This window comes from Rhinopithecus bieti, unplaced genomic scaffold (genome assembly GCF_001698545.2).
Source record: "Rhinopithecus bieti isolate Rb0 unplaced genomic scaffold, ASM169854v2 scaffold_23096, whole genome shotgun sequence".
NCBI lineage: Eukaryota > Metazoa > Chordata > Mammalia > Primates > Cercopithecidae > Rhinopithecus > Rhinopithecus bieti.
This window is the reverse complement of record NW_016810891.1, coordinates 442,413-449,384: the sequence shown is the minus strand read 5'-3', so window position 1 is coordinate 449,384 and position 6,972 is coordinate 442,413.

Sequence of the window (6,972 nt, the reverse complement as noted above, 5' to 3'; positions counted from 1 at the left end):
ATCTGGCAGAAGAAATTTCCAGGCAGCAAAGCATTTAAAAGGTGACTTGTGTGCTATTAAAGGCATTCAGTTTTATAAGAGAAGCAGAGCATAAAAGTTCAGAAAATTTGCAGGCTGACAATGTGATAGGAAAGGAAATCCCATTTTCTGAGGAGAAATTCAAGCCAGCTNCCCTGAGGGCAGCCTGTAACAAATATCTGATCTATGTTACTTAAGGAAAGAAAAAGATGGTCCCATCACCTCAAGTGAGATAACTTTGTGAATCCATTCCAGTTCCAAATTTCCCTGTGAGATTGCTTGAGGTCTCTGTTGCCACTGTGTTGCAGGAATCAGGAGGATGAGAGAAACCTCAGGGTAAAGTGGGAGGATCTTTACTGAGTGCACTCAGGCCCAGTAGACATAATATCCAAAAAACTGGGCCCAGAACAAAGACAGCACTTGACATTTATACACAATTTAAAAAGGGGGTGGACTAGCTTAAGTCAGGCTTACAGTGGCGTGAAGTGAAAGCAAGGATAAAGAGGCAGAACAAAGGCAGTTAATCAAATTGTGACAGGTGCATAACCCAGAATTACATGTGACTGTTGCCAGGCAACCCAGATGGCGATTATCTAGGTTTTGCCTAGGCACAGGCTTATCCTATAACCTTCACTATGGTGCCCAGGTGGCCATATCTCAGGCCTGCTCAGATGGTTTATGACCTTCACTCCACTACTCAGATTGAACAGAATACTTGAAGTCACTAGTTACAGAGAACAGGAATCTATAAACTCATACCATAAGAAAAAGGAAAATTTGTTTTTCTCCTCTCTATGTTGAGGGAATGCTGGGAGAGTGTCCAGAGCACATTCATGTCCTGGCTTCTTATACAGTATTATCAAGCTTTTCCTGGGTCTGGGCTGTGCCTGTTGCTGCCTCTGGGACAAGTCAGCCTAATACGGGAAAGCGTATTTCTCTTTTTAATTTTATTTATCTTTCTTTCTTTAATTTCCCACCTCAGCTGAATCACAGTCCAACTGCTCCCTCTTTTCATTTCCTCATAGGTGTTATTCCTAAGAGAACACCACCCAAAAAGCTCTACATACAGATAGTAGAGTCTCAGTGACTGCTTCCAGGGAGCCTGACTTGATATACTTGTTTTCTTGTAACTTTCCAATTTTCTGTGATTTCTCAGAGATTACATATAAGCCGTGGTTCTGTTCCATGATTTAACACTATCCATCTTGACATTTTTTTCCCTTTCCATAATGCCAACATATTCTAGGATTCCTTCCTCCTGACTGGTACTTCCTCTTTGTCTATCTTATGAACTCTTCCGTATTTGACTAATTGCTAATTTTGACATATTGTGGGGTTCAATCTTTACCTCTCTTCTCTCTTCTATGTTCTCTTTCTTTATAGTTAATGCATGTATTGTGGATTTCTAAGTTCTCCATATACAAACATTCTTTCTCAGCATAGACCCATATATCCAACAGTTATTGACAATCCTATTTGTATGTCTGACAGGTATTCTGAACTCAACATGCTCAACACACAGTATACGGTTTTCTCACCACTGTCAGGCTTCAGTAAAACTGTTTTACTGACAATATTCTCTATCTCAGTAAATGGTATCACTGTGTCTCCAGTTTCTTACTCCAAAGTCAAGTATGCCATCCTTGATTCCTCCTCTCTCCTTTGTTCTCTAAATCCAATTCATTAGGAAGAACTGTTAGACCTGTCTTCAGAATGCAACCAAACCATAATAATTCTCATATCCACCTTCATCCTTGTTCCAGAAGCATGGGCTGAGATTCAAATTGTGTTGCATCCATCCAGTCATTCACACCAAAAATCTATTCCTTATAACAGAATCAATTAGATATTTTTAAGTGATAAATTATATCTGTCACTCTCATGCTTAACACTTCAATTACTTCCTCTTTGCCTTTGAATAAAATCCACATTTTTATAATGGCTTACATGGTCCTAAATTATCTACACTCTGTCGGACTCAGCAACCTTGAATCTTTCTTTTAAGTCTGACTGTGTTTCAGCTTTTCCAACCTTTTTTATATTCCATAAAAATATAAGTTTGTATTCAACTTGAAGCCTGTGCAGAGACTGATAACAATATCTCTGTATCCATCCTTTCCTTCTTCCTTTCTGTAATATAACCAACTGAATTGTTTCTGGTAACATGCCTGGAAGCTGCAAACTATATTCCTGGCCTCTTTATTGAATTTTGATCAAATCCAGACCAATGTCATGTGAACAGAGATAATACTTACGACTTTCATGTCTGTCATTTCCATAAAGACTGCTCTTCTGTTCTCCCTCTTTTACCCTTTACCCTAGCTATGAAATGGTGAAAACTGGAACAACACTGGGGGCCTAGTACTGAGAATGACAGAGCCACACAGCAAGGTCTGTGCTACAAATCCTGGAGGTGAGCTAGAAACAAACTTCTATCTTATTTAAGCCACTGTGCTAGGGATTTCTTTACCTAGAATGCTATTTCCCCAAATTGTTGCATGACTCTATCGTTTTTATCACTTACTTCTCTAACCAATGTCGCCCTAAATGGGACTTCTTCTTTCCTCCACCCATTCTAAGAAGCTCTCTATAACTTCATCACTAAGTGAAATTATCTGGCTATTTAGTTTTATTTTATTTTGCTAGTTAATTAGAGGAGAAACAAATCTTCCTTATTTACCACTGTTAGCTTAGCAGTTTCAGACACATAGTATATACTCTGATATGGTTTGCTGTGTCCCCACCCACATTTCATCTTGAAACACAATGTATTGTGGGAGACACTTGGTGGGAGGTATTTGAATCATGAGGGCAGGTCTTTCCAGTGCTGTTTTCATAATAGTGAATAAATCTCACGAGATATAATGGTTTTCGAAAAAGGAGTTCCCCTGCACAAGCTCTCTTCTCTTGCCTGCTGACATGTGAGGTGTGCTTTTCAATTTCTGCCATGAGTGTGAGGCCTCCCCAGCCACATGGAACTGTAGGTCCAGTAAACCTCTTTCTTTTGTAAATTGACCAGCCTCGGGTATGTCTTTATCAGTAGTGTGAAAACAGACTAGTACAGTAGATTTGTACTGGGAGTAAGGTGATGCTGAAAAGATACCTGAAAATATGGAAGTGACTTTGGAGCTGGGTAACAGGCAGAGGCTGGACCAGTTTGGAGGGCTCAGGAGGAGACAGGAAAATGTGAAAAAGTTTGAAGCTCCCTAGAGACTTGCTGAATGGCTTTGACCAAAATGCTGATTATGATATGGACAATAAAGTCCAGGCCGAGGTGGTCTCAGATGGAGATGAGGAACCTGATGAAAACTGAAGCAAAGGTGACCCTTGTTACTTTTTAGCAAAGAGACTCATGGCATTTTGTCCCTGCCCTGGAGATTTGTGGAACTTTGAACTTGAGAAAGATAATTTAGGGTATCTGGCAGAAGAAATTTCCAGGCAGCAAAGCATTTAAAAGGTGACTTGTGTGCTATTAAAGGCATTCAGTTTTATAAGAGAAGCAGAGCATAAAAGTTCAGAAAATTTGCAGGCTGACAATGTGATAGGAAAGGAAATCCCATTTTCTGAGGAGAAATTCAAGCCAGCTGCAGAAAAAAAAAAAAAAAAAAAAAAAAAAAAAAAATTTGCATAAGTAAAAAGCTAAATGTTAATCCCCAAGACAATGGGAAAAACGTCTCTAGGGCACGTCAGAGGTCTTCAAGGCTGCCCCTCCTATCACAGGCCTGGAGGCCTAGGAGAAAAAAATTGTTTGGTGGGTTGGGCTCAGGGTCCCTATGTTGTGTGCAGCCTAGGGACTTGGTGTCCTGCATCTCATCTGCTCCAGCTGTGGCTGAAATGGGCCAACATAGGGCTTAGGCCATGGCTTCAGAGGGTGCAAGCCTCAAGTCTTGACAGCTTCCATGTGGTGTTGAGCCTGCCAGTGCACAGAAGTTAAGAACTGGGGTTTGCGAACCACTGCCTAGATTTCAGAGAATGATGGAAATGCCTGAATGTCCAGGCAGAAGCTTGCTGCAGAGGTGGGACTCTCATGGAGAACCTCTGCTAGGGCAGTGCAGAAGAGAAATGAGAGGTTGGAGCCCCCACACAGAGTCCCTACTGGGGTACTGCCTAGTGGAGCTGTGAGAAGAGGGCCACCGTCCTCCAGACCCCAGAATGATGGACCCAACAACATCTTGCATAATTCTCCTGGAAAAACCACAGACACTCAACACCAGCCTGTGAGAGCAGCCAGGATGGAGGCTGTAACCTGCAGACTCACAGGAGTGGAGCTACTAAAGACAATGGGAACTCACCTTTTGTATCAGCTTGACCTGGATGGGGTCAAAAGAGATTATTTTGGAGCTTTAAGATTTGACTGCCTCACTGGAATTTAGACTTGCCTGGGGACTGTAACCCATTGTTTTGGCCCAATGCCTGTATTCCCATTGTATCTAGGAAGTAACTCACTTATTTTTGATTTTACAGGCTCTTAGGCAGAAGGGAATTGACTTGTCTCAAATGAAACTTTGGATTGTGGACTTTTGAGCAAACATTGAAATGAGTTAAGATTTGGGGGGACTGTTGAGAAGGCATGATTGGTTTTGAAATGTGAGTACATGATACTTGGGAGGGATCGGGGTGGAATGATATGGTTTGGCTGTGTCCCCACCCAAATCTCATCTTGAATCACCACGTATTGTGGGAGGTAGCTGAATCATCGGTCAGCTCTTTCCCATGTTCTTCTCATGATATTGAATAAGTCTCATGAGATCTGATGGTTTTAAAAAGGGAAGCTTCCCTGCACAAGCCCTCTTCTCTTGTCTGGTGCCAAGTGAGATATGCCTTTCATCTTCTGCCATGATTGTGAGGCCTCTGCAGCCATGTGGAACTATAAGTCCAGTAAACCTCTTTCGGTTGTAAATTGCTCAGTCTCAGGTATGTCTTTATCAGCAGCATGAAAACAAACTGATATATACGCATTACATTTTTTTGAATGTGGTTAGACAGTAACTGTCTTTTATTTGATGATTTTCCTATTTAAAGTAAGTAAATTATGTAGTGATTTAAGTAGTAAATTATGTTTGAATTATTTTTCCTTGCTTAATAGCAAAGGATATCAAATTTTCTTAGAATTAGTATGATTTGTGCTGCACATATATCACTGGAAATACTTAAATATATGAGCACTAATAGAATAGATGGAAAATAGACAAACAAAAATCACTTGCATGGGAGTTTGCCATTTGTTTTTAAATGGACTAATAAATTTTCCCAATATTTGTTGCAATTATTATATGTAGTTTATAAAGGATTAGCTATTCTAGATAACAATGGAAAATATTGCTGGTGATAACTTCTCTATGAGAAGGATCCTAATTTTAACTAGGGCTCTATTTTTTTTTCTTGGATCTTTATAAAGAAGTTCTTTATTCTGCCAGAGTTAGCAGAATCAAATGTTCCTCTGTTTACCAACATACAAAAAACAAACAAACAAACAAACAAAAAATTCCTAGCAGAGAACATTGATAATGGCAAAAATAATACAGGCATAAAACCAAGAGTAGCCCAAGTTCAGTCCTATTATCTAATAAATTATTCAGTCAATATTTTTCCAGAGGATAATGGAGAAATTAAAAGTCTTTTAGAAGTCAATGTTACCTAAATAATGCCTTCAGCAAGAACATAAGCAAAGAATATTTCTCCAATCATATTTTGTAAAAGTAATTCTGGAAAATGGGTCATTCTTTTCATATTTTATGTTATAAAGAAAACATCAGAAATCAAAGGGAGAAGAATATACACAAGAAAATAACAGAAACTAAGGGTTATTATAATTTCCTTAGTGAAGAGAAAGCTGAGTTGTCTCAGTTGTACGTTACAATTTTTGTGCCTCTTTCCTTCTGTCTCTCTCTCTTGAGGGGGGGTGTGTGTGTGTATGTGTGTGTACACACAGACATAACCCAAATATACATTTGGATACATATCCAAACTGCTATATACAAAATATGTTATGAATATTCTGTTCAAGCATATACAAGTAAATTTGTATAGACTTATTTACATATATATATAATTATGTATACATACTGTAGAAAGTTTGAGGCAGCTAGGGCCTGAGGAGGGGAAAAGAGGTAACCACCAGGTGGCAGTATCACAAGCAAGCCTCATTGGGTGCTACTTTGACACTGCTTGCAGGGGAAGTTACAGCAGAAGTTGGTAAAGAGACTGCTCAGTGGAGAAGGAGGGCAAAGGAACTCCAGGGGAGAGAGACATTAGAGAGGGGACTTAAGTGTCTAAATGATACAGTTCAGCAGCATGGCAGGAGTCTCTGAGTCAAAGAGCTCTGAAGGACAGTTGTGGCTTGGAGTTTTAATGGCCTCAGTGCTAAAAATAGCTAGCTAGCAGATTTGGTGTACAGTTCCATGTTTTATGCAAAGCATAAATGGCTAAACATCTGCTCCTTTTGGCTGTTTTAAAAATAATTGGATGTGTTCAATTGTTTGAGTTTGATGCAGTGGGCTTGTGCACTAATGAATCTGGGCTTGCGGTTTAGCAGTATAGGGCCCAATACACAGAACCCATCTCTTTGGATCAATTATAGAACAAGTACATCCTTCCTTTCTTTTCTTTTCTTTTCTTTTCTTTCTTTCTTTCTTTCTTTCTTTCTTTCTTTCTTTCTTTCTTTCTTTCTTTCTTTCTTTCTTTCTTCCTTCCTTCCTTCCTTCCTTCCTTCCCTCCCTCCCTCCCTCCTTTCTCTCTCTCTCTCTTTCTTTCTTTCTTTCTTCCTTCCTTCCTTTCTTTCTTTCTTTCTTTCTTTCTTTCTTTCTTTCTTTCTTTCTTTCTTTCTTTCTTTCTTTCTTTCTCTTTATTTCCCTCCTCCTCCTCCTCCTCCTCCTCCTTCCTCTTCTTCTTCTTCTTCTTCTTACTCTTCTTTTTCTTCCTTCCTCCTTCCTTCCTTCCCTCCCTCCCTCCCTG